Below are 26890 nucleotides of genomic sequence, written 5' to 3'. Positions count from 1 at the left end.
AAGATTCCCTGTGAGGATACCTAGAGATAAGCTTTAGCCCCTATCTCAGCCATGCTAACCTCTGCACCACATGAAAGCACATGATCTTATAAACAGATCGCTCTGCATCAGTTGTCAGGTTGTGATAGCTGGAATTCTTATTCATGCTTAGCTCTGCCACTTAGATAACACATCAAAGCACTGTCCCATCAACCATGAGGGAATTACTGTCCATTAAAGGGCCTATATTGCAGAGCCCCTGAAGGGACATGGTGTTTTGTTTTTTGTTTTTTTAGGTAAAAAAGTGGTGAGCACTAGATGCTAAGTGGTGAGCACCAGATACTATATTCACAGGTCTGTACATGACTTCACAGACTGCTACATTGTGCTGCACATGCTCTGCAATCCTGCATCGAGTTATCAAAAACATATTTATTTAACTAGCCATTTGTACAGAGTTCTTGCACCATTTTAAAATCTAATTTAATGCTTTTTAAGACCTCAATAAATATAATTTAAGATCCAAAATTTAGTCATAATTTCTAAAGTCCATAGTTTTGGAAATCAAAACTTTACGTTTCCCATTTGTTTCTTGTTTTTTTTTTCATAAAATTTTCTTCCCTTGTGATGAAACAAAGTGAACATAGCATATGTAAGTTGCATTATGTTAAACAACACATTAAATTGCTTTTAGGAAGCAAAAGGAATAATGAAAGAACCCATTATAAATTATAAACAAGATCACAATGAAAAGCCTGTTTAAAGCCAATATTTAGAAAATTATGTACATAACTGTTAAAAAAAACAGCAAAACTCTTAAGAAGAGAGACCAATGAACAGAGGTCAAATGCATTGAAAAAAAAGAAATTGATCAATTAAATAGCTGTGATGATGTTTACTATACTAATTACTACTAACACCATTGCTACTTCTACTACTACTACTACTACTACTAATAATAATAATAATAATTATAATGTAAAACATTAAAGTATCAGTGTCCATCTATCGTTATCTCATAACATTAAAATGCACAAAAACAAAAGAATAAAGCATGCAGATTTTGGTTTGTACCCTGGGGAGGGTGGAAGGCCACAGTGGTACTTAATATGCACAGAGGGGGTCTCCAATTGAAATTTTTAAGAAACGCTGTTGTAAAATGCAGCCTAAAATAATTTGTTTTTTATTATAGTCTTAGATAAGACTTACTTTGAACTTGCAGTAAGCTAGCTCGCTGTAAATGTTAGTCGGCTCACTAACTCTGGGCTTATAGCTATACTATACTAATCTTTAGCAACCTAGCTAAAACATTCTGAAATAAAGTAATTAACATTAGCTAACCTAGCTAACGTTAGGTAAATCATTCCACACCGAAATAAAGTAATTAACATTAGCTAGCCTAGTTAACGTTAGGTAAATTATTCCCACTGAAATAAAGTAGTTAACATTAGCTAGCCTAGTTAACATTAGCTAAAATATTCCACACTGAAATAAAGTAATTAACATTAGCTAACCTAGTTAACGTTAGGCATAGACTGTGTATAGCTGGACAGAGCATCGTCTCTCAAAAGTGAAGCCACCACAGGTCGGGCGCCCCCTGCTGTTCGGTTTCAGAAAGCTGTGTAACCCCATCCATCCCCATAGGTTTCAGTGGCAAAACAGACAACTTTCAATCACGTTTTTTTCCAATATACTGTAATTCTACCTCCTTTATTTAAATGCAACAGCTAGTGTAACCCCTGCTTATACAATTATATATATATATATATATATATATATATATATATATATATATATATATATATTATATTATATCCCCACAGAATTCGTTTTTTAAACCGTTATTCGGCTGGTTGTGGGTGGGACCAATAGCAGACCATCAGCTCCGCTCCGCCCCGCTCTGCAGTCTGTGACCATGAGGCAGCCCTCAGGGGCGGGGTTATTTAAATGAGTAGGCTGTCTCAACACAGTGTTTCTCCCTCCTCTGGTCTCTACTGCGCAGAATCGAGTGTCAGGATCGCCAACATGGCGGAAGATTTTGGCTTCATTTTCATTAAATGAATGGGAAGGGCGACACAACGTCCATCTTTTTTACAGTCTCTGGCGTTAGGTAAATCATTCCCCACTGATATAAAGTAGTTAACATTAGCTAACCTAGCTAACAATAGCTAAATCATTGCACACGGAATAAAGTAGTTAACATTAGCTGAGACTATTGACATTTGTTACATTGTGTAATAGAATTCAGGCTTTAGGATGGCTTACATTTCACACATTGTTTTTTAAAATTTATTTTAGTTTTTTTTTTTATAATTGTCTGAAAGTTTAAGACCATTGTGAGGGGATTTAAGCATGCAGCTTCCACAATGCTAACACAGAAGCTAAAAGCTTTCAATAGTGTATGTGTTAGCTAGCTTAGCTTTGTAGCTGCACTGCAAAACTCTTAGGCTGTAGAAGTAAACTGCTTAATTTGTTGTGAGTGTAAAACTGTGTAAATTGTGTAAATGTTTGGCTGAACTCTTACTTTAACTCTAAGAGCGTTCAGGCAGTGGGCTTAATTCAGAAAAGCTGAGCCATGTTTGAAAGCTACAACGCAGCTCCAATTCGCCAAAGCTTGGCTGCCTGATTAGGCACATGTTGAAGTCATTGTTGTTGCCTAGCCTGGCTTCCAAGAGCTGTATCAAAGAGACGCTGACAGTCCCCATATAACATAATCCTTTGCGAGAGGAAATAAAACAAAGGATCTGGCTTGACTCGATGGCCTCATGGGGTGGAATGGGGGGCTGTGAGGGGAAAGAGAGCAAAGACCAGAGTGAGATCAAATAGCAGTCATTTATTTATTTAGCTGAGGTGTTAATTGGGATAATGTGTGTAAACATATTGGAAAACCTCCAGAAGCAATGGGTTGTATTTATGTCGGTGAAGGATGCCTCAATTAAACCAGTGAGACAGGTTTATTATATCTATGAAATTTCAAAAGGATTGTTTATGTTTCTACAAACAGAGTGTTACTCATCTTAATAATTCAACGTCATATTCAAATCAAAATTAAAGGTCTCCCTTTTTACTTATGAACACAAATGCAGAATCAGTTATTAAATGTTTTTTTGTTTTCAAAGTAATTGCAATGTACAATAAATAGCACATTAATCAATAAATAAATAAAGCAATCAGTACTGTAGTATAAGAAATGTTACATAGCTACAAATCAATCAGATTTAAATATTCTGCTGCCTTGTTCCACATTTAATAGTATAATTTATATTTTGGCTACAATAATAGGTTGAGGAAGTAAAGGATACAGTTAAATAAGTTTAAATTACATGTACTTTTCACAAAATGTGCAAATTTTTACTTCAGTGTGTAATTAATGAGCAAGAAATAAAACATAAAAAATGATTTACATTTTTAATATTTGTACCTATGATTTACCTATGAGTGATTACTTACTCAATTTCCCTAAGTATTTAAATAGGATTTAAAAAGGATAAGTGTGAAACTGCACAGAATCCAGTACAGTTAGTAAGTGATGATCTAGAAGAGTCATGTGTGAACACAAAATGGGGCTGGAACATTCTGGATGGATATACCCTTATTATACACTGTAAACCCAGTTATGTCTTATTTGCATGAAAAATGGTCACATATACAACAGAGATCTTTAAGATCAAACTCAAAATAATAATAATAATAATAATAATAATAATAATAATAATAATAATAATAATAATAATAATAATCATTTAGTCTGTTGCCAGTGGCAGCTTTTTTCTATTGTCTTCTGGCACAATCTATTTGCATACTGTGTGTATCCAAGTTTTGACAATCACCATCAGTGTGTAGTGACTCCCCCAGTCTACCTTGGGTAAACTAGGTAAAAAGATCCATATTTTACTAAAATAAAATAAAATACAATACAAAAGAAGACCTAAAAAAGAAGACAAAATACATATATGTTATATTCACCTGTAGAATTCAATGTAGAATTATTGTGTTTAACTCAAGTTTTTTTTAGTAAATATTAGGTTAAAAAACTGAAGCAACACATTGTTTTCAATTTTTTTTTGGCTGAATTTTCAAACTCAGCCAGTTCACAAAAAAGACATATCAGGCTGGTCACATCCAAAAAAGATGAGAGAATCAATTGTCAGTTCTTGGCAAACATTTTTGTAATATGCCAAACAAAATGTAATTAAATAATTTACCTTGATTGATAATTATATTAAAAAAAAAAGCTATAGAAAAATAAGCTATATATGATCCCTTTCACTAAAAAACATTTATTGATGTATCTCCTTATTGGATGAAGTCAATGATTATTTCTATTTATTTAATTTGGATAACTTTTTAGATTAAAGGACTAAATTGTGTCATATTTTTATTTTCAACATTGATACTGGCACCTAAAATAACTTACAGCAGTTAAAAATAACTGATTTCTTGAAAGAGGAATTAATGGTTGATATATGGTTATTTGTTGGAAGGCCTCAATTATTTTACTTTTAAAATAAATCTATATATTTTTGAAAATGTTGTATCTTAAAAAGTCATTAAGCTACAGTCATTAGAAAGTCTAGGGTGTGTTCAGCAGGAGCAGATGTAGTTGGGGTAGCAGTGAGAGTTGACCTAAGCCACCACTGAGGTTATTGCCCATGACTGGCACAGGAAAGTGTGTTAACAGTGTCGGACCCCTCCTTGCTCGTGAATCACATGATGGAGGGCTAGGAAAACTAATCATGACCAAAGGAGGGAGAGGTTATGTTGAAGCAATTAGAGCCTGGTGGTGGTCCCTGCATCACCCTATAAACCAAGAGATTTAAACCAGACACCAGGACCGGGGCACAGGGGTACAAAAGAGAGAAAGACTTATGTGCGGTTACGTCCATTTGGGGTCAAGCAGTTTCTCTGATTTTGCTATTTATATGTAGATGTTTGAGTAAAATGAACATTGTTGTTTCATTGTATAAATTACAGACAACATTTCTCCTAAATTCTAATATTTAGCGCCAAATTCTGCCTTCATGCCAAGATCCAACTCCTTTAACAGAAGTTAACAGAATACCTTCTTATTCCTTTTATTTCTATTCATATATAAGCGTTAATCTAGAGTTACAGTAGATACAAGATGACCACTAATCTGTTGGAGTATTGGATTTCGGCACAACACTTTTTTATTATTCTTCTGTTGTTTAATAGGTGATGACAGCCTCAGCTTTCTGTTTATTGGTCGAAAGTGTGAACCATCAAATAACACTGCAAATGAATTGGACCATGGTTCAATTTATCTAGAGACCAAGACCCCCTCTTTTGATTTGACCAAATTTTGTTTGCTTTGTAGTTTGTAGACCAACTGAAAATTCAGACCAAGTTCGGAACCAGCAAGGCTGGTCATGGTTCAAAACAGAGCATAGCCTCTGCATTTACCAGAGGAACCCTTGAAGAAACCCAAAAGAACCCCCTTTTTGAAGGGTGTGTGCCATTTCTCATAGAACCCTTTGAGGCACTTTTATGTGAAATATTACACTTCCTATTTATTTAATCCACACACTTATACTCAATAGCTATAACACTGGAGATAACTTATGATAATATCTTTGGCGTTGTTGAAGATTGAATGTTCTCGCTCTGATAGCATTCTATTAAAGTTGTAGCTGGCTAACTACACTGCTCTCACAATGATGAACGCTTCAAGTTCAAGGCAAACCAAGCAAAATAAAAATCAAAAGGTCTTTTAATCCACAATTACATCACTGAACAGAACTTATAAAGTGTGCACATTTGGCAGGGAAAACCGGCGTTTTGTGACAAGGCAATATTGTCTTCTGCTGGGCTGGAAAATAAAGGGCTTTTAGGAATTCCTTTTAGCCACAGAAGAGAAACTGGCTTTTAAAGAAATGTTGTACGTGTAAATTTAACATATGTCTACTTTTATATCAGCTTATTTATTTTTTATCAGCTTTTGCTTTTGGGTGTATTAAAGAGAGGATATTACAGCTTTGATGTATTTCTTTGCATAAATTGGAAAGAGAGAATAAAAAAATCCCCATTTGATTTAAAGTGAACTCACTTTATGTGGTGATGTAGTGCATGGGAGTTTAATCTGCGACTGATTCTAATGTTGATGAAAAGAACATGAAATGAGGGAGTTTCGTGTTATTCCTGATTTTATCTTGCCATTTTTCCTTTATATTCCTTTATCCTGCAATGCCACTTAATGTATGTATTCAAATATTTGCTTTAATTTGTCCAAGCCTCTGGTAATACTGTATATTTTGATATATTGCAGCTCATAGAAATATACACAGCATACTATATGGTGCTATACAGATCTACTGTAGCTTGTAGTGTTGTTATGTTGTCATAACTTACAGATACCAAACACAGGTTTGGTATTCACTGGACAATTAGCTAGCTTATTAAGAAATCCACACACAGTTAGCTTTAGTTAACCAGGTAATGCTGATGTTGGCCTGACCTATTAGGGACTGTCTATACTACACTAAATAGAGCAACACTGGAGAAATGCAGACAATATTTAATCAACTATGGGAAGATATTCACAAAAGAAATTTACATTAGGGGCCTAAAGGAGCCAATTAACTTAATTAGAAAGAAAACTCGGAAATGGCACATCAATAGTTTTTAGTAAAGGAGTCAGTGCTTCTATAAATAATGGTAAATAGATTCTTCAATATTAGTTTGAAGTGACAGGCCGTAGGTTTTTATTATTTAAGGATTTAAATATTTTAATTTAAATTATTTAATAATTTGGAGACCTCTCAGGTGAGAGTGTGTAATTGCACAGAGCATGTGAAAATTCTATATAGTATACAGTACTGTTTTGTTCATTTGTTCATCTGTTCAGGCGCACTATCAATGAATGTCTATTTTCTTGTCTATTTTCATACATAAAGCGCACTGGATTATAAGGGAATTAAGCGACACTAGTACATTGATTTGAATATGGTTGTTGCCATATTTTCTAATAGGGAAGCTGGGGGGAAACACCTAAACTGTAATTCTTTAAAAAAAAAGACTTTCTTTTAAAGTCAAATGAGCACTGGATGTTAATCTACACAGATTTCTCTCCTGAAAAACGTTTATTTGGGTGAGTAAATCGCTTCCATTTATTTACAGTAATCTTAGATTCCGATGTACTCACCTCTGAACGGCAAAATAGCTAGTGCTGTGGTTAGCGGCTAATGCTAATGCTACTGCACCCAGCCTTCATGCTCCTTAATACCTGACGGGTAGAATTCATACATAAGGTGCACCGTATTATTAGGCACAATGTTGATTTAGTAAAATTAAAGGATTTTTAGTGCACCTTATAGTCTGAAAAATATGGTAATTAATTAAACCTCTCTTTTTGTTAGATAAAATATATTAGACACTGATATGTATGGTCATGCCTGGACACTGATATCATTCAAAAGAAAAAAATCTTAGGCACTGCTACTTTAAAGTGTTTAAAGCTATAAAACCCTTTCTGTTCAGTGGCAACTCCAAACCCACTGTCAGATTCCCCAATGATAGAAACAAATAATAAAACTTGGACATAAAGTGTTCGTGACACGTCCCGAATGGGAAGCATTCTCCACCTCGTTCCATTACAGCCTTAAATTGGGTGTAAAACTGACACAGTCACTTTTAAGATTTACGCAGGCCTTTGTACCACGGACTCCCACGCCTGTGCCTAGTTAATATGGTGACTGAACAGAGCAGCTTCAAATATTTTAACACTGACCACAGTTACCACTGACCTACATCACATAGACGTTTTTTTTTTTTTTTTTTTTTGAGGCCTGCTGTCTTGATTAGAAGCTGGCTCACACACATGGAGAAAGCATAGAGGGCAATTAAAAACACACTGTATCCCTAACTGCGGCCTTTTGAACCGGCGATGGCCGCCCCGCTTTTGAAGAAGGAGAAGAAGGAGCGTCTGCTAAACAGATAAAGCGCTTTTGTTTAGCTTCTGTTACACTTTGCCCACCGCCGGGCGCAAATTACACATCCGTCCACTTGAACCCACCTACCGTTTATTTGCTTTCACAGCTTTGGCGGAGGCCAAACGCTCTGTCGTTAGAGGTTAATTGTCGCCTGCACCTGTCCTGGCCTGACGCTGTTTGTTACAAAGTCTGCTACTTCATTTTGGGGCTGAGAGGAAACATATGAGGTAAAAAAAAAACACCAGAACTGCCTCCACACACTGTAAACCTGGATAAGTTAAAATTACTTATAGAAAATTATGGGAACCGGTTGCAGTGAAAACTTAAGTTAGCAAACCTTAAAACATCAAGTTATCACAACTAAAATAAAGTTAATTTAACTTTTCAATTACCTTTTTTTTGTTATACCAATTAATTTGCCCAACAATTCTGCTTAGCTTTTTTCTTTTTAATTTCATTATTACCATGTTTTTTCTTTTATAACTAAATATTCATTAAAAAAATGACCAGCAAAAACATTAAACTTTATTTGTGTTTTATTTCAGTTCAAAAGTATTTACTCTGTAAATACTCCTTCAACTGCAATATTCTTAAGCAATCCTTATACACTGTAAGCCTGGATAAGTTCAATTTACCTTAAAAATGTGAGAAAATCCGTTGCCTTAAAAAGGTTAAGTAATGGACAATGAAAACCTAAATTGGCATAACTTAAAACATCAAGTTATTACAACTAAATGGGAAGTAGATGTAACTGTAATTTTTATGTGATACCAATTAATTCGCCCAACAATAAATAATAAATAGAAATATTGATTCTTCTTACTTTCTCTTTTAATTCCATTTTACCTACATGTTTTTTTCTTTTATAAATATTCATGAAAAAACTGACCAACAATAATATTATTTGTGTTTTATTTCAATTTAAAGGTATTTACTTGAAATACATCAAGCATGTCTCTTGTAACTGCAATAGTTTTAAGCAATTCAACAAAGAATGATCATAAATAAATCAGAAACAATGCTTATTCCCAGCCTTATACACTGTAAGCCTTGATACGTTGAACTTATGTAATTTACTTTACTTACTTATTTAATTTAATGAGTCAACATGTGCAAGAGATGTGCAAGAGATGAGAGATATAAGGAATAGTTTGGTGCTAAAAGAGTAAAGTATAGTCAAAATATGATGGATTTAGGACATAGGGGTAATAGTACAGTCTGTTTTAGCCTATATTATCTGTGGTTGCCATGGGACAGGGCTGAGTAGTGATAATGTTGAGTTTTTCATTTTTAAAATTCATTATTTACATGTGGTGGCAAATGGTTGCAAATTTGTGCAATTGTGGCTGAAGCTAGTTCAAGTAAAAAAAAATATACATATTGATGTAACATACAGTATTTTATTAACCAGTTACTGTAGTGTACATGTGCTGTGTTTTTTTTATTTTTTATTCATTGCTTCTTTATGTTTATCATATTAGTACTATTTCTGTATTTTACCCTCCACAACATTTATTTGTTTATTTGCTGCCTGTTTCAACAGCGTCCTTATCTGGGGAAAACCCCAAATAACTTGTTATGTTTCAGTCAGGGTCGATATTTCTATCACTAAAATATTTATTGCCGCTCCAAGCAAGTGGTTATTTTTCTGGCAGCTTTGTTTTCATATATCAAATGCAGAACATCAGAAATGCCGTGAACAAATGTGTTTCCTCTTTTCCATGGTAGGCCGTGCCACGCTGGAGCCCAGGCTGTGCTTTCCCACATGACTGCGGCTATCTAGTGTAACAAGAAGTTGAAATGACATCTAAATCAATAGGTCTCAGTAACTGCTGTTGTTTTAACGTTCGCCTGATTTTGGTTCTTTTACTGCCAGGCGGCTTTCTGGCTGCAGACTTTGCTCTTCAGAGGCCTACAACACGCACCAAATGTTTCACATTACTGGTGTGAAAATCCTCCTATTCTTTCGCTTTTTTCTCCCCCCCCCCCCCCACACTTTTTACAAGCCCATGCATCCGTAGAAACTTGATATTTCATATTTCATTCTGGTTTGTGGATGTCATTTGGAGGGACGCTGGTTCACATGCAACTGACCAGCCGGCTCCTTTGATCAGCCTGACCACGACTAATTACAAATGGAGAACAAATGAAAGAAAAATCGGCAGATTTCATGGGAATTGGCAGGGCGGCTTAAGCTTCCTAATTCCGACATGCAAATGGTCACTGAGTGCTTGTTGCTGGAGGCAGTTGGAGTTTACAGTGCGAGGTTAAGTGCTAATGGCCTTATAAGGGTTTGAAGTAGTGCGTGTAGGAAAGCAAGTTTGTTTTCCTAGGCCTCGGGAGGATCTTTCCTGGCAAATTAAAACTCTAGCACTGGGACGAGTAACCGTTAAGGTTGCACCTCCCAAATAAGCTATAAATACCTTGACATTTACAAAGAACCCCTGAATACACACAAGCACATGGAACTGAGATATTCATATCATACCCCGTCAAAAAAAAACTGCAGGTTTAAACTCAAACCAACTGTGATCTTACTAAAGAAGTGACCTTCTTCAATATGGCCGCTCAAGCTTATGACAAATAACATTTGTCGAAATCTAAAACCTTGACCAGTGAAAGCCAACATATGTGCTTTCGTATAATCGAAATAAAGACTTGTAGTCCTGGCAAACAATCTCCTAAGGCCAGCATATCAGGGGGAAAGATGTAAAATGAAAAATTTAAAGCAGCATAAACGTTCGGAGTGTTTAAAGGTCGTGCACTGGTCCCTCGGGGCTCGTCTGGAAAAAGGCCTTTGTTCATGGTGCAGGATGTATCCAGCAAGATGGTTTCCTTCCCGAGCACAGTCATATGTTTGAGATCTCTGACCGATTTACTACCAAACAGATCTGAAGGATAAGGATTTTTTTTCCTTAGAAAAAGACCTAGAGATGACCATAGACTGCCTAAAACATTGGGAAAAATACAGACAGACATGCTAACTATGCAGAATTGTTTTTGCACACTCATAATAAGAAATAATCCCATCTCATTGTTGCTTTTTCTCATGTTTCTAACGCCATTGAAGTTACTTAACAAATCTGTGTTAGGCCAACACGGACGGGATTAGTTTCTCAGGGAGAAGTCTGTGAAAAATATTTCACACTTCTACCCAGTGATAAAACACTTGCATCTGGACTGCGATTAAAAAAAAACAGGAGGACCAGCAAGATTTATGGCTTTCTCGGTCACATGACATCATCGCGTTCAGTAGCTCCTCCATTTCCACTCGCTGTTGTGTTTATGCGGATATCCATGGAAGCGAGCGCCTAAAGTGTAATTTCGGTGGGTGGCAGTGGACAAATAGCTATTTTATTATTTAACGCAAGGTGACAAAAACGCACAGAGATGTGCATCCGGACAGGACTAAAATTACGGGAGGACCACAGAGTTCAGTAAAAAACAGTAGGTAATTCTAACTGTAGTTGTCAGAGGAAGTCTAAAAAAATTAAATCACAGAGGACCCCCATAAAAGAGAAAATTACCCCAGGACCCCCTGAGAAACGAATCCCGTCCAGATAGGGCTTTAGTCACTAAAACTTACAGTTGAGTTGATTCGAGTTTTAGCCTTTGTTAGGTATATAACTTTTCTTTATGTAATGCTAGACGACATGGCTCCAGTGTTGTGGGCTTTAAGAGCAAGTTAAAACCAAGAAGTTTATTTACAATATTTAACATGACTTATTTATTTACCATAGATGTAAATATGGCAGTGATACATATATACTAAATATATATATGGATTATATTTGCTTGTGTCATGCACTTGTGTTTTAGAGCTTGTGGATGTGCACATTTATCTCCTTGTTCTGTAAGAGCAAGCTGCCCTTTTTTAGTGTTGCTAAATGCATGAGGATGAAAACATCATACGTTGGGTGTACTTTGGACTAGGGATGGGATTATGTATAATGAGATTTTAAGTAAGAGTATTAAAGATGGGTCATGACTGGGTCTTCAACAACTAAGGAGTGGCTGTGTAAGAAACATATGAATGTCTGGATTTGCCCCTGTCAGTCTCCAGACCTCAGTGAATCATTTCAGTATAATGATATTTCTGTTGTCATTAGCACAATTAGGAAAAGCAAAAGAAAAAGCATTTTTGTTGGGTTGAGTTTTTGTTGGCCAGTTTAATAATTAAAAGACCTATTAATTAAATCCTAACTAACCATAATACATTAATGTTTGTTTCACACAATATAGTCATATTGGTTTTATATAATACAGCTTTGTTAGTTTAAAACAATACAGTCATAATGGTTTTCATAAAATTTGTTTATTTTATCTTAATAATAAATGCGTGAATTAGAGAGCATTTCATTTCCAAAAGAATTTTTCCATTTTTTTTCCCAGCCCAAATGCCAGGTCACGCCTGGCCACAGCAGCAGCAGCAGGTGACTGGAGTGAGGTCATTATGTGGTCGTTAGAGTGATTTGAAACCTTTGAGCAACTGCTGGGTTCGGAGGTGAGAGCTATCAAGCACCCCTGTGGGTGTGTTTGTGTTTTTCTCTTTTTTCCCTCTCTTTTTTTCCCTACTGAGGATGCTCTCTCTCTCTCTCTCTCTCTCTCTAACTGGCGTGAAACGTGACTCATCTTCAAAAAGACAAAAAAAAAAGGAACGGCTCGACGATGATGACTGGCGAGAGCGGTGCTTGGCCCCCTAGTGACAGCATTGTGATTCATGCCCAATCGGAAAATCCTGCTGTAGGATGCGGTATGTTTTCATGGCTATCTCAATCGACAGTGCTGCGCTGCTGCTTTTGTCATCAGCCTCCTCTGCAGTAAATCAAGGGATTACGAAATGCGTGTCGTGCTTTTGTTTCAATTGTTCACACGGACAAATCTGAAGCTTCGGTGGATGCGTGAAACCCTCTCTCCTGTGTTTTTGCCCCAGCCAGATTTGTGCCTTGCAAAGGGTCATCTTACAAAAACCCTCCCCACCTCCCCTTCCTCAGTTTGCTGCAAGTCCTCCGCGACAGTAAGAGAAGCCGCCTTGCCGTAAATCCTCCCAACTACCTTTTTGATAGCATGCCAGCGGCATCCCTCAGAGCTCTACCAGCCGTCCTCTGTAGATCATTGCAGAGCATGGAGAACCTTGGCCTTCATCCAACCCTGAAGTGACTCAAGATCACACCTGGCTTGGGTACAGGAGCCTCTCTCTCTCTTTCTCCATGTGAGTATTATTACTAGGGCCAAAATCCCAAATCTCAAAGGGCCACATTTAGCCCTGTTATCTGATATGATTCATTGGGTCTGATGGGTAGAGCTATAGTGTGTAATTCCAACGAAACAGCAAACCCTACTTGCTGTAGCTCGGCACTACGGCGCATAAGCCAGCAAGATGAATGAGCTTGATGAGTTCTTCAATTTCCAGAGTTCTTCAAGCATCTGGCTGCTGCACTCTCTTTACTTTCTCAATGGTTTTCCTTACTTTAACAGGAGCCTTGAGAAAGTCTCGCTATCAAGCAAAGACTTTGTTAAGGCTGCTTCGGAACTGGTGCTTGGCGAAAAGAAAGAAAACACTGGTAATGGCTCATAAATTACACGTTTTATGGAACGCCAGGATTCGATCTGGGTGTCAGCTCTTCAAAAGAGATTGGCGAGACCAGAGCCAATACATTCTCTAAGGCCATTATGCTGCAGATGGACTGTGAAGTACTGTGGTACAGATACTTCCTAAAAGAACACATTTAATAACGGACAGTTTTTCCACCATATAGTAGGTGCCAAAGACAGCATAGTCCAGAGTACAATTTAATTTGAGAGCAGTGGCCACTTCATGTTTCAACTACTGGGAAAAACAATGAATTTAAATAGAAAATAAAAAGTTTTTACTAGTTAATAGTTTTACTAATCTAACTATAATATCTTGAAAACATCCCCAAATCTGTTATACAGTTGTAACCATTAGCAAAGCCCTTCCTAATTGTGGAGAAAGAATGGCAGGGAAATCGTTCATTGTCAGTTTATGTCCTCAGGGCTAATAGCAGCCACTTTGTTACACCTCAGTTAGAGTGCTTCTGCCACTAACTCAATTCATTTAACCTGTCAAACTTCACAGGCAGCAGGAAGCCTCTTCAACAAGTGCAGCCGCCACATACCACACTCGCAAGTATCTTACCACACTCCAAGTGTAACCAAACCAAACCACATGGGCTGAGAAGAACGACCTGACAGCCACAGGACCTCACAGTTTTTCACGGACAAAGATCACAGGGGGCAAAGAAACACATGTAGATGACCACAGTCAAAGTGGAAGACCTGAGTGTAAGGGTTTCAAACAATGCAGATGACTTATTCAAAGGGAAGAACTATGTCAGAGTCAGTTGCCAACATCTCTTTCGTTTAAGCTTATAAAAATATTATTGGCTTTATTTCATTAGCTCAATACATAGAGTAAGTACAAAGGTATGGATCAAGATATGGATCATTGTCAAAGAGAAACAGTTGCAAAAATACTGTTGGATTGCTGTTCAGAAGAAAGCTCAACATATATTGTTACCAGGAACACTCAGCTATACCAGTGATCTCCAGCCTCCGGACTATGATACCCAGAATGCCCCTCTCTCTGACATCTCACACAATCACCTGACACTGCACATGGCGCTTTTAGAAAGCAAATCACCGGAATATTGATTTCACCTGTACACCTCAGTACATGTTCACTTTACTACACATGTAGCTAAGTATTGTTTGCTTTATTTTCCTTGCCCATAATTGCCTGATTGTTACGGCTTTTTTCCTTAACTCTGATTTTTGTCCGCCCTGCGTTATTGCTTGCTTGTGTATGAACCCTGAGCTGTTACCCATTGGTATGTTTTCTCTCTATGGCTCCTGCTTACCAGTTTTGACCCTGCACATTCAGATTTTTTTATGATCCCTTTTTTATAATAAAGTCTGTTTTTTTACCACTGCGCATATCTGAGTACCTTTCCGTTCATGACACCATGCAATCAAATCTAACTTTTTATTAAACAGAAGTAAAGAGTCTAGCTGTGTTTCTGTTGGTCTGTTTGTGTGTTTATATTAAAGATGAGGTGCTAGACTAGTACTGTTTGTATGTGTATCAGCTAATTGTCAAATGTCAAAACAGAATAATAGAAGGTATTATAAAGCAGGTGATATCCTAGTCCTGATTTGTCCTGAACAGGTAAAAAAAAATATATAATGGAACTACACTGCCCAAAATAGGATGATTGATTAATAATACAGCTACAGAAGGAATGTTTGATAAAATACCTACAAATGTTGATTAAAAAAGTTTAAAAGTTGTTTAAGATTAAAAAGTAACACACCTGCAAACTGTACATAACAGTTTGTTGGGTGGTGGGGTTAGGTTCAGCACCCCTTAACTTCTTGCCCTAGAATTGCCCCTGCCCACACACAGATTTGTTGGTTGTCTTCACCAAAACAAAAGCTGGACTCATCAGCGAAGATGACCTGCTTCCATTCTAAATGCCTTTCCTTTAAGTTGATTCCTTCTTGGTGCAACTACTGTTTGATGATGAGCGTATTTGGAAATAGAACGGTTGTGAAGCGCTGGAAAAACAGTTAGATTCAGAATCTGGTTGTGAGAAGGATAGGAAACATTTAGCTCAGGCCTTCAGACATCTAAATGAAAAATGGTCTTTGACAGCTCTTCTTAAAAGTAGCCGTGGTTTGAGGTAAAAAATGACCTGCGTTCAAATTGCCCCAAGCATTCCGCAGACATGCAAACCTATTTAGTTCTACACAGCGTGGCTCATTTAATGCTCCGCCACCTGGACCTGGTGCTTAAAGTGTGGGGAGAAGCTAATTCTTCTTTGGAATGTCGGATGGGATCTCAAAACCATGCACCTGATACTAAAAACAAGTTCACAGGGCTCTAACAGAAGACAGATAGCTCCCATGGGGATGACCTCTGCTTCCTGGATTGTGTGCTACAATCTGCCCTTTTTTATCCAGGCTTGCTGGCATGTCTTGGACAACCTCCCACCTTGTGTCTTCAAACCTGGCAGGGTAGAAGATTCATAAAGCATGGACTGAGCAGCAAGGTTCTCATCAATAGAGGAGAGGGCCCCTTAGTCCCCCACCACCGCTCTTCAGGAGGTACCCACGGACTTATCCAACAGCATGGAACCCGTGGAGATCAAGGGTAGCTGATGGATCCATGGAAGAAGCAGAATTTGGAGGTTTAGACAATGGCATCGTGGAGATTATGTCTGAGAAACCTGTGTCCAAATTCATGGATGCTTTCATTTTTGAACATGTTGAAATTGCTGCTGGAGACCCCGGCCAGGTGCTTGACTTCTCTGGCTGTGTAACTTAAGAACGCCCAGCTTTTACCTTGAGACCCTCTGGATCAAGGCCACAGGAGACCCACCTCCTTCACGTGGCAGGAGAATAGCATGGACCTCTGGCTAACTGCCACCTATTAGGTCCTTCACCCCTACATCCAGATCCCATCAAAAGATCTCCTTTCTCAGGTGTTGAAGGCACCCTGCTCCCTTCCTCAACCCTTAACACCTATGAAACCAAACAGTCCGGGTGCCTTCTATATGACTCCCAAGGCCGTTATTACGGCTGAGGTTTACTGAGATTTGAAACAATAGTATCATAAAGATTACAAGATCCATACACCTTTCTATAAAAACCCAGCCAGCGATCCAAATGTCAGAGCTATTATTTCAGCACGTCTTTCTCATTAGCAGTGAAACGTAATACTGATTTATTAACTGGCCAGAGGAAGCCCTATCCACCTGCTCTTGCCTTTCGTTAAGCTAATATTGTGAAAGTCATGGGAGAGCAAAATTCGATTGCTAAGCTTGGATTTGTGATTTTTTTTCATCTCCTGCCTGAAGTGTCTTTACTTAATCTCCAAAAACAGAAACTTGTCTTGAAACTTAGTATTTAGCATTTGTTAAATGTAAAGATACGGGCTAAAAAATCAATGCAACGGGTTGCAATAGATTTTCTGAGTTGTGTCAACTTCTTGTAGAATTATGTTGATCCAAAAAAGTATTTTAAGTATGGTAAATTAGTTTTTCAGTTATAAATAGCATAAACTTATAAATAACAATTACCTGTCAGTGTCAACAGATATTTTTACATTAACTGCACAAAACAAACATTTACATAAATCAAACTCAAATAATGTGCACAACACTACATTTTTTGTTAATGTAAGTCTGCAACAGAAAAATTCACAATTATTACTTATCTATCATATTGTCAGTCATATAAGTATTGCACTAATGAAGATATGACCGTCTGGATCCAAAAAACATATAGTCTTTATACACTCAGCAGCACAAAACACAGTCATTTGCTCTTATGGCCTTAAACGCTGAGGCCAGGCAGTTACTGCATAATACATATGTGAAGCCCAAGAGAAGCAGCAGCAGCCTGTGGGAATGACTACACACTGATGGTGAGTGAGAGGTGGGAGGACACGCTTAATATGCAAATAGCATGGCCAATATCAGGTGAAAAACCCTGCAGAATTGCTCAGTAGACCCTGTTTAACTAAAGAGTCAAACTGAGCATGTGCAGTTTGTAAATTTTGCAACACAAATGATTTAGTTACACCAACTTTTAACAAGAAACTTAATAATGTTATTTGAGGAAACTAGTTTAGTAAGTAGTTTATGGTGCAATTCAATATTTCTTGCTCAGCTGATTTTAAAATCACCTTAAGGAGAATATTTTTAAGTTTTGTTTTTAGTGTAGCCTATCTTTCCCCAAAAAATATTTATTAATCGTGTTCATTTGCGCATATAACATATTTTCTTAACCTTCTCTATTGCCCGTATAATGTCAATTTTGCTGAAGTTGTTTTTAATAAAGTCAAACAATGTAAATATTTAACAGTATGATCAACTTTATTCAATACTTTGGTCACACAGCTCATCCCCCACATATTTAAAACTGGTGGCTGGTGGAGCCTCTCTACTTTTCCAGAGTAATCTCCAACATGTCCAAAGTTAAGTTTTAAAAATTTTTAAATTTATTTTCAAAAAAATGGCTTTTGGTTTGTTTAGTATTTAATGATATATATATGTAGTCTGGGTTAGTCAGGAAAGTGTGTTGAAACAACACTTTTCATGAAAATAACTTTTTTTTTTTTTTAATCATACAACAGTGTATTTATTTATTTAAGGCCATCAGAGTTACTTTTTGTGAGTAAACAATGTGTAACACAACATGGCATATGTCTCAGCAAAGAGTTGTAGAGGTTCCTAACGGTATCTTGCAATAATCCATCCCATGCAGAGTGAATGTACTCTAGATTGTGCATCACATTGCATTAAAACATTTCTAATTAATGACAAATCTGTAGATTTGTTGATTAGTATCTGTGCCTTTAAAGGAAGCTCTTGAGAAGGTAGCAGTATGTGGATGAGCACTGTCCTCCTGAAATAGTGCACTAGAGTGTTCATTTAGAAAAGGAACAGCCTCTGGTTGCCGGACATTTTTAACATTGCTTTGGGGTGTTAAAGTGCCTGTAATGAAGAGCGAAGGTAATCTGGTTACAAAGATAAAATTCGTAGAGCTTATAAGAAGTTTAAGCTTTATGGAACAGATTATTTCAGGGCACCATTAAGAAGCTTAAGAATTCCATGCTAAGACGTCTGGCATGTTGCATTATATAATAAATATAAATACTATAGTTTATTTTTTTAAATATATATAGTTTAGCGTTCCTGGTAACCTTTATCTTCCTTCCAAATAGCATTACAATCCAAAACTTCCTTCTGGCTTATGAATGTAAAAACATTGAACTTCCTGTAGGCCTAAGAAGTGCTATAAAATATTCTAAATTGCTCCAAATACAAACAATTCAGTGCAGGTTCATGTAATTGGAGCAAAATTACATGTTTTAATCTTATTGCATAAAACTAATGAACAGTTTTTGGGGCTCTTGAATGGTAAAACTATCTAAGCATTTGGTCTTATGATTGGAAGATCGCTATCTCATTCCCCAATCCATCTGTGGCCGGGATTCCAAGAGAGCATAACTAGCCTTGCTCTCTCCAGGTGGGATGCCCCCATTCCCCCCATCAATCAGTGTGCTGCTACACCAGCATGGGTGTCTGGTAACTAGTGTAACAGAATTGGCAAATAATTCTTTTTTTAAAGCACATTTAGCTTTTCAGTGATGTTTCAGTGAGTCTTGAGACAGCAGCAGTACACTGTAAACCCTATAGCCCATTAACCCTGTACATTTTTTATGAGCATTTCAAATCTGTATTTTGCTTAAATTAAATCAAAGAGAACACTATTCTAAATCTAAATCTATTTTATTTGCATGACCATAACCATTATAGTAGAATTACTATGCAAAGCAATTGATATATCAAAAATAAATTTGATAAAAATCAATTAACTGTACTTTTCCACAATTTAGGCATAATAACTAATGGTTTTTAGTCTAATTAACTAAAATTGTCAGTAAACATTACATTGCAAAAATAATAAAAAATAATAATTTAAGTAAATTCAACTTATCCAGGCTTACAGTGTTGTCACAGTATTTTATATGGGAACAGGGAAATTTATATTCTCTAATTTTCTTTGGAAAATAATAATTAAGCTGCTAATAACTATGGTAATATTTACTAACCCCACTGTAAGGAGGATGTACTGTAGTTTTGCTATGCATTAATAATATGCATTATAATGAAACAATGTTACATGCAACAAGAAGGAGATTAAAAAATACTGGAGTGAATTCTGTCACATGTACATTCCACTGCATTTTTTTAGTATGTTATAAGATTTCTGAGGATGGTAAATCTGCAGAAATATCTTTCTAATTATGTACAAAGTTCACAGATTTTGGAATTTGGATTTGGACATCATTAACAAAAAACACATTCTAATTGGCCCTACAAGTAAATCTGTTACATCTTTACCCAAAGTTAGCTTGTGCCCCATTCTCAAGCAGTTTGGGTGGCCATATGGCTTATGTGGAAGTGCATGTATGCATGGCGCTCTGTCGTGCTGTGGGTGAGGGTGGAGGGGGAGCCTCGACACATCAATGAAATGCACATCTTTCACATGTAGAAATACCGGGCTATCAGTCACGCAGCAGGCAGCAGGGCCGCGTGTATCTCCTCTAGACCTGATCGCACAACCATGAGGAACATGTGTTCTCAAAATGTGTGACACCTTACCCATGCTGCACTTTACCGCGCAGTATTTCAAAGACCTACTGTGGCATTTATTGTATCTACACACCCTCTGTATCGCCGCGGTAACGCCGTTTTGATCAAGCTGCCTCTTCCGTTTTGATCAAGCCTCTTCAGTTCAGACTCTTAGGTGAAGTCTTAAAGGTGTAGATAAGACATATTTACGTCCCACGTGCAAACCGTCTGGGCTGATGACGTGAAATATCTAACAGCGGTGAGATAATGTCAACAAGTGCAGATGTGGTGTCGGCTCTGAGATTGCAGAAGGAGATTGTGGTGAATGCCTTTTAGGTGGGATTTTGACTGCTACTAATATGTAGTTGATTAAGTTGATAAAAAAGCAAAAAGTCTTAAAAGAAGCTGGTCAAGAGTAAGTTCAGCAAGGTAGTCTACCATAGACCAACAAATTCTCTCTTTTGGGAGTAATAATTTATTCTTTCTTTATTGCAAATTGTACAAAAATATAATTGACTCTATTTAGACCTGTATTTCTGCGTTGATGACAATTAATAGTAAAAAATAACAACTAAACTGAAAAAAATAATTATTATCTCAAAACCTATTTAGTAAATACTGCCAATACTGACAGCATAATACTGAGGCCTCACAATGCATGCCCAGGATATGGTAGCTATGGGCAACAGACAACACAAAGATGGTAAGTAAGGGAGAGGCCACAGCCTATATGCAAATATATGGTGCCAGGAGCCTTATGGGAAAGCTGTATGAGCCAACACTGTAGAAAGAGCATGACACATGTAGTGTACCATAAGTTGGTTGAAATCACATTTTTTCATTGGCTCAACAAGTACTTTTATGTTTTTAGATTTTAGATCTGAACTCAATTTATTGAGTTGTACTGACAGGTAGGTTCACTCAACTTGATAATATTAATTCATCTGACTAAAACACAAAATCACTTTTTAGAGTGTAGTCCTGTCAGGAGATAAAATATTCTTCTTTTTTTTACATTATATTTAGTGGACTTTTTTATTCAAAGCGACTTACAAATAATGATAATGATACATTGGCAGTAGAGGACATCGAAGTTCAAGGAAAAACATTTTTTAACAGGGCCTTAAGGAGGTCAAAGGGGAATAGTGAGATAGAGGAGGAAAGGAGGGGAAGAAGGAAATGAGGGTAGAAGTTGTTAGTTTGTTAGAGGTGTTAAGAGAGTAAGTGCTCTTTGAAGAGCTCTGTCTTTAGAAGGTTCTTGAAGGTAATGCAGGATGCTCCTGATCTGGTAGTAGAAAGTAATTTGCTCCACCATTGGGGAACCCATTTATGAGATGCTCTGTGATTAATTAATTAAAATCACAGACATAGACAATTGTATATATATCTGTAAATAATTGTATATATATAACTATATATACTTACAAGTTAAAACTTCTGAGCTTTACCTACTTGGGTGAGTCCATCCTCTGTAGAAGGAGAGGGAGAGAAAGAACCTGAAAAAAAAAAAGAAAAATGTATGTTAATCATTGTAATTACAAAAGTATAAAAAAAAGTTTGGCCACCTCTAAAAAAAATATGATTTTCCTTTAAAAACTTTAAAAAAGTTTTTTCGGATCAGCAATTTCAGTTAAATATGCCATATAGTAGAAGAACCCAGTGATATCTGAGAAGTAAAATGAAGTTTATAGGATTCACAGAAAGTGTGTAATAATTACTACAGAAAAATTACATCAATATTTAGTAGATCCTCCTTTTGCAGTAATAACAGCCTCTAAACACTTCCTATAGCTTCCAAGCTTCTGGTTAAAGGTATTTTGGACCATTCTTCTTTACAAAACTTCTCCAGTTCAGTCAGCAAGATGATGTTGTAGGTCTTTGGAGTTGGTCTGTGGGTTGACCAAGACTGTTCTCACCATCCTTCTTTTCTGATTATCTGAGATTTTTCTTGTTCTGCCACTTCGGTTCTTAACTAGAACTGTACCTGTGATCTTCCATTTCCTCACTATGTTCCTCACAGTGAACTCTAAGCTAAAATCTCTGAGATAGCTTTTTGTATCCTTCCCCTGAACCATGATGTTAAACAGTATTTGTTTTCAGGTCATTTGAGAGTTGTGTGTTTTAAGGCTCCAATGTTGCCACTGTTGAGAGAAGATGAAAAGAGAAGAAAAACTTGCAATTGGCTCCTTAACCCTTTCTCATAATTGAATTAATCTGTGTATGTAGGTCAAGGGTCAATGAGCTTACAAAACACATTTTGTGTTCCAATAATTAGTGCTAAATATATTCAAATCAATAAAACGACGAGGGTGCCCAAATTTATGCACCTGCCTAATTTTGTTTAAAGAATTATTGCACACTTTCTGTAAATCCTTAATTTACAAAAACTTCATTTCACTTCTCAAATATCACTGTTTGTCTGCTATATGTTATATTTAACTGACATTTCTGATTCAAACAACCAATTTACCAAGATTTAACCAAGATTATAAACCAAGATTTATAAATGAAAATCATTAAAATGATTAGGGGTGCCCAAACTTTTCAAACGAAATCATAACACTTACGTAGCTAATTCATAACTACAATACGACACCTAACACCAAACCACTCTTAATAAAATTCCCCTTACATGAGAGAGAAACCATGACACCATCCATGTTTTCACTGGTCCATTCAACATGGAATTTTCCCACAGTGTACGTAAATGGCAGCTGGTATTTTCAAACTACGTTCAAAAGGTAGAGAGCTACAAGGTTTTGTTTCAACTGCACACAACACGACGGATAACAAAGAACTATCAACTATCAGCATCTACAAACATCATGAGAGCACATAGCCATGTTGCAGGAGCTCTTGACCCAGATAGAGGGGCAGGAGATACACAAATGTGTGTGAATCTTCAAAGCCTGTCAAACGCCTGAAACCATTCATCAGTGCTTCTCTGTACCAGAAGCACCTTGCGCTCAAAGACGTGTACACAAAAAGTCCCAGCATGAGGAGGGTTCACGCCTCGGCCATGGACTTGAGTGATGGAGAGGGGTCTGTAGCCTCTGCGCTGTATATTATTGGTCATTTGTTTCTCTCGAAAAGCCCCTGCATTCTTCCAGCAGCTAGGTGTATCTAGCCCAGCAGTAGAGCATGGCAAAATACTTTGGCATGCAGGTGTTTTGCGCAGCGGTTGGCAGGTCTGAGGAGATACCTGAGAAAGATGTTGATTAAATGCAAGATTCAGACCATAAGGGGATTTTCTTTTTTCGGACACTTGAGACAACAAATGCATTTATGCTTCCATTAACTCTATGGAGGCGTTTTGATCTGCGATTTCAGCTTCAAACGGTGGTGATTTTGTTCAGGTCAGGCCTTAGCATCTACATCACAGCGCGCCCATATAATACCTGGCTATTTGTACATTACATGAGTGGTTGCCAGTTGTCCGTGGTCCTCCTGGTCAGAGAAACTGGGCATCTTACATTACTTACATCTTACACACTCTGATCAGTATCTTCTTTGTGTTGTTCCATCAGCTCTAACTCCAACGAAAGATTAAACGGTAGCAGGTGATGTGTGGATATTAGCGGCTACAGTCAAAATCACACCTAAAAGAAACTACTCACAATCTCCTTCTTAAATCTCAGATCCTACGCCACATCTGCACTTGTTGACATTATCTCACCACTGTTAGATATTTTTTCACGTCATCAGCTCAGACGGTTTGCATGCGGGTCATACATATGTCTTATCTACACCTTGAAGACCTTACCAAAGTGTAAGAGTGAACCACAAAAGCTTGAACCCTGCAGCTTGATTAAAATAAAAATAAATACATAAAACAGAAGGATTCACTTAAATAGCAAATGCACTTGTTAATATATCTACGCTGATAGACATGGTGGTCTGGAAGTGAGGTGTTTTCAGGCAAATTTATGGTGTATTGCTATCTTGGCAACTAAAAAGATGTTCATTGCTATCTTGGCAGTGAATTGTAGTAATACAGGTGCATCCCCAGTGCATGTACACCCCCACTTGTTATGCACACATGGACACGCAGCAGTGCACAAACCCAAAACCGCATGCGTGTTGGCAAATGCAAACTTTTACATCAACAATAAACAGAATGAACGAGTTTGAAATAGCAGGTCAGTTTCCTCTGCTGAAAAGCGTTGGACACATGAAGGTAGTTGCGCCCCTGAAATAGCAATGCACCAAAGGCAAGAAGGGCAGGTGACATGCTGATTTTACATGCTGGTTTTATTGCATGTTATTCCCAGAACACACCCATGATTAATTAAGAAAATCAGTACATTCCTTTGCCTTTGCATGCTCGCCTAATTTTTAAAGATCTTTAAAATAGGGCCCTTTGTTTTACCTAACAACTGGATTTAAATAAAACAGCTAAAAAATCCATATTGATTAACCTATTCACTGTATATCAACTCTAACTGTATAACAACTCTACTTCTTCACATAACACAACACAACTGATGCTCTCAAACACTTTAAGAGGCAAGGAAGCCACGTAATTAACGCTTGATAAGGCAACCCTTTCATACTTTTTAAGGTGCATGGTTAGGTAAATGCTAACGTAAAAGAGGCAAATTCAAATATTCAAATGATCATAATATACAGCGTTTCAGGCTGATATTCTTACCATTTCTGTTATGAAAGTTGGGTACTATCAGCACCACTGCAGGTCATAATTAAACATTTTACATCAGGCTACTCTGAATTACTGATTTTTTATTGTTTGCATCTTTAAAACCTGGTGAAATTTGTAATTTTTTAAAATTCTGCTCTGAAGTTGCCTTTTTAAAAATCCTTGACATTAAAGTCATTTAAAAATCATTTACTATTGATACTGAAATCCTTTTCCTGTGTATATTAGTTTTATCCAGACTGTACTTTACTTTAGAGGCTCCTGAGCAACTTGAGTTTTCCACAGTAGAAATTGTAGAAAATAATTAGGAATACCTTCCTAATAGCCATACAAATGAATGACCGTGCCCAGAGACGCTCCTGCCCATTAGAGTGTATGGTTTCAGTAACAGGGTGAAAATTGCCGGGCCTGGATTGATGGTATAAAAACGTTAACAGCACATTTGTCATGAATGGGATACATGTGCTAAAGCACTTTCAGCCTGATAGTGCATGTTCTCATTCCTCAACTGCAGTCTGCACTCGGGGGGATTATTAAGACATACTAGAGTTCCTATCTGGGCTCGAAATGGCCTATAAAAACCCTAGTGATATCAAGCTGTGCTGGGAGTTATTTAACAGGATTATAAAGCTTGTATATAGTGTATGTGTTTACCTAAAGGGGAAATATAGCTGTTATGAAGGGAAGATATATAGGTTTAGACAAGCAGAGGAAAAAACGTCTTACTCAGATCCAGCAGACTGAACATCGTCTTGTTGGAGAAATATTCTTTATTCTCATTCTACAGAAACTTCCTCTTTTCGAATTATCGCGAATTAATTTCATATTTTTTCATTTTCTAACAATTAATCTTATAATTGGCTGTATGAAAACTAATACGGTACAAGTTTGGACACTTCTTAAATTGTTTTTTCATTATTTGATTTTTTTTTATCATTGCAGATTAATACTTATGTCATAGAGACTATGAGGACAAACATATGGAATTATATAGTAAACAAAATAGTGTTAAACAACCCAGAATATGTTTTATATCATTTTAGATTCTTCTTTTAGATTAGGCACCTCTTGCTTTAAATGACAGTTTTTTACATCTCTGCATTTTCTCAGACAACTTTATTAGTTGGAGTCACCTGGAATGGCTTTCAAAATCAAAAGTTAATTATTTGAATGTTTTGTCATATTTGACTATGTTCTAACCCATATTATGGCAAGAACTACTCAACTAAATAAAGAAAAAAAAATACTTTGAATTTGAAGAACTTCGAAACTATCCTCAAGTGCAAAGACAAAGACCATTGAGAAAAACATTATGATTGAACGGGCTCTTATCAGAACTGACTACCCCATGAAAGGAAGAGCAAGAATTTCCTCTATTGCACAGGATTAGTTGATTAAGTTCATCAGAGTTACCAGCCTCAGAAACTGCAAGTTAACAGCATCCCAGATAGGAGCACCTAAATGCTTCACAGAGTATTTTGATTTGTTTAACACTTTTAGGTTACTACATGATTCATAGTCTGGATCACTTCAGTATTCATTTACAAATGTAGGAAAAAAAACATTTGACTGATACTGCAAATACATTTTAACCATAACATATTTTTCTAAGATGTTAATCAATCATGTTTTTGTTGTATGTGTTTTATAGGAGTGTGTATTGTTTTGTTTTAAAAAATGCTGAGTCTATGTCTTCTCCAAAAAAGTGTGAGAAAAAAGAAAGTGCAAACTCTTGAAATGTGTGTGGTCAGGAAGATTTACGCAATTAGTTCAGTTATCTGTTACAGTTTATCTGAGAAACAAGATTAAAAAGTTTTATCTAGACAAATACAGGTAGCGATTGTTTACAAAACAGCTGTCTCGAGGGGTGCTGTTTCTTTTTATCAGAAATCTGTATTTAGCATCAAACACCGAACTGGAACATGCAGTATATTGAGCCTGTTCCATGTGTATGTGTAAATAAAAGTTTAAGGGGTCTTACTTTTTTATTTTTTGGTAGATTTTTTTTTCTCTGTGTTTTGCTGTCACGCTAAGAAATCTCTTTATGTAAGGAATAAACTAACTGTGACAGCTCTAAGACTAACACACTGTCACTGTATTATTTATGGGATAAAATGTAAAAGCTGCTTTTGGACAGCAGA

Source organism: Astyanax mexicanus, chromosome 22 (genome assembly GCF_023375975.1).
Source record: "Astyanax mexicanus isolate ESR-SI-001 chromosome 22, AstMex3_surface, whole genome shotgun sequence".
Taxonomy (NCBI): Eukaryota; Metazoa; Chordata; class Actinopteri; order Characiformes; family Acestrorhamphidae; genus Astyanax; species Astyanax mexicanus.
The sequence above is the reverse complement of the archived record's forward strand: the minus strand, read 5'-3'. Positions refer to the sequence as shown.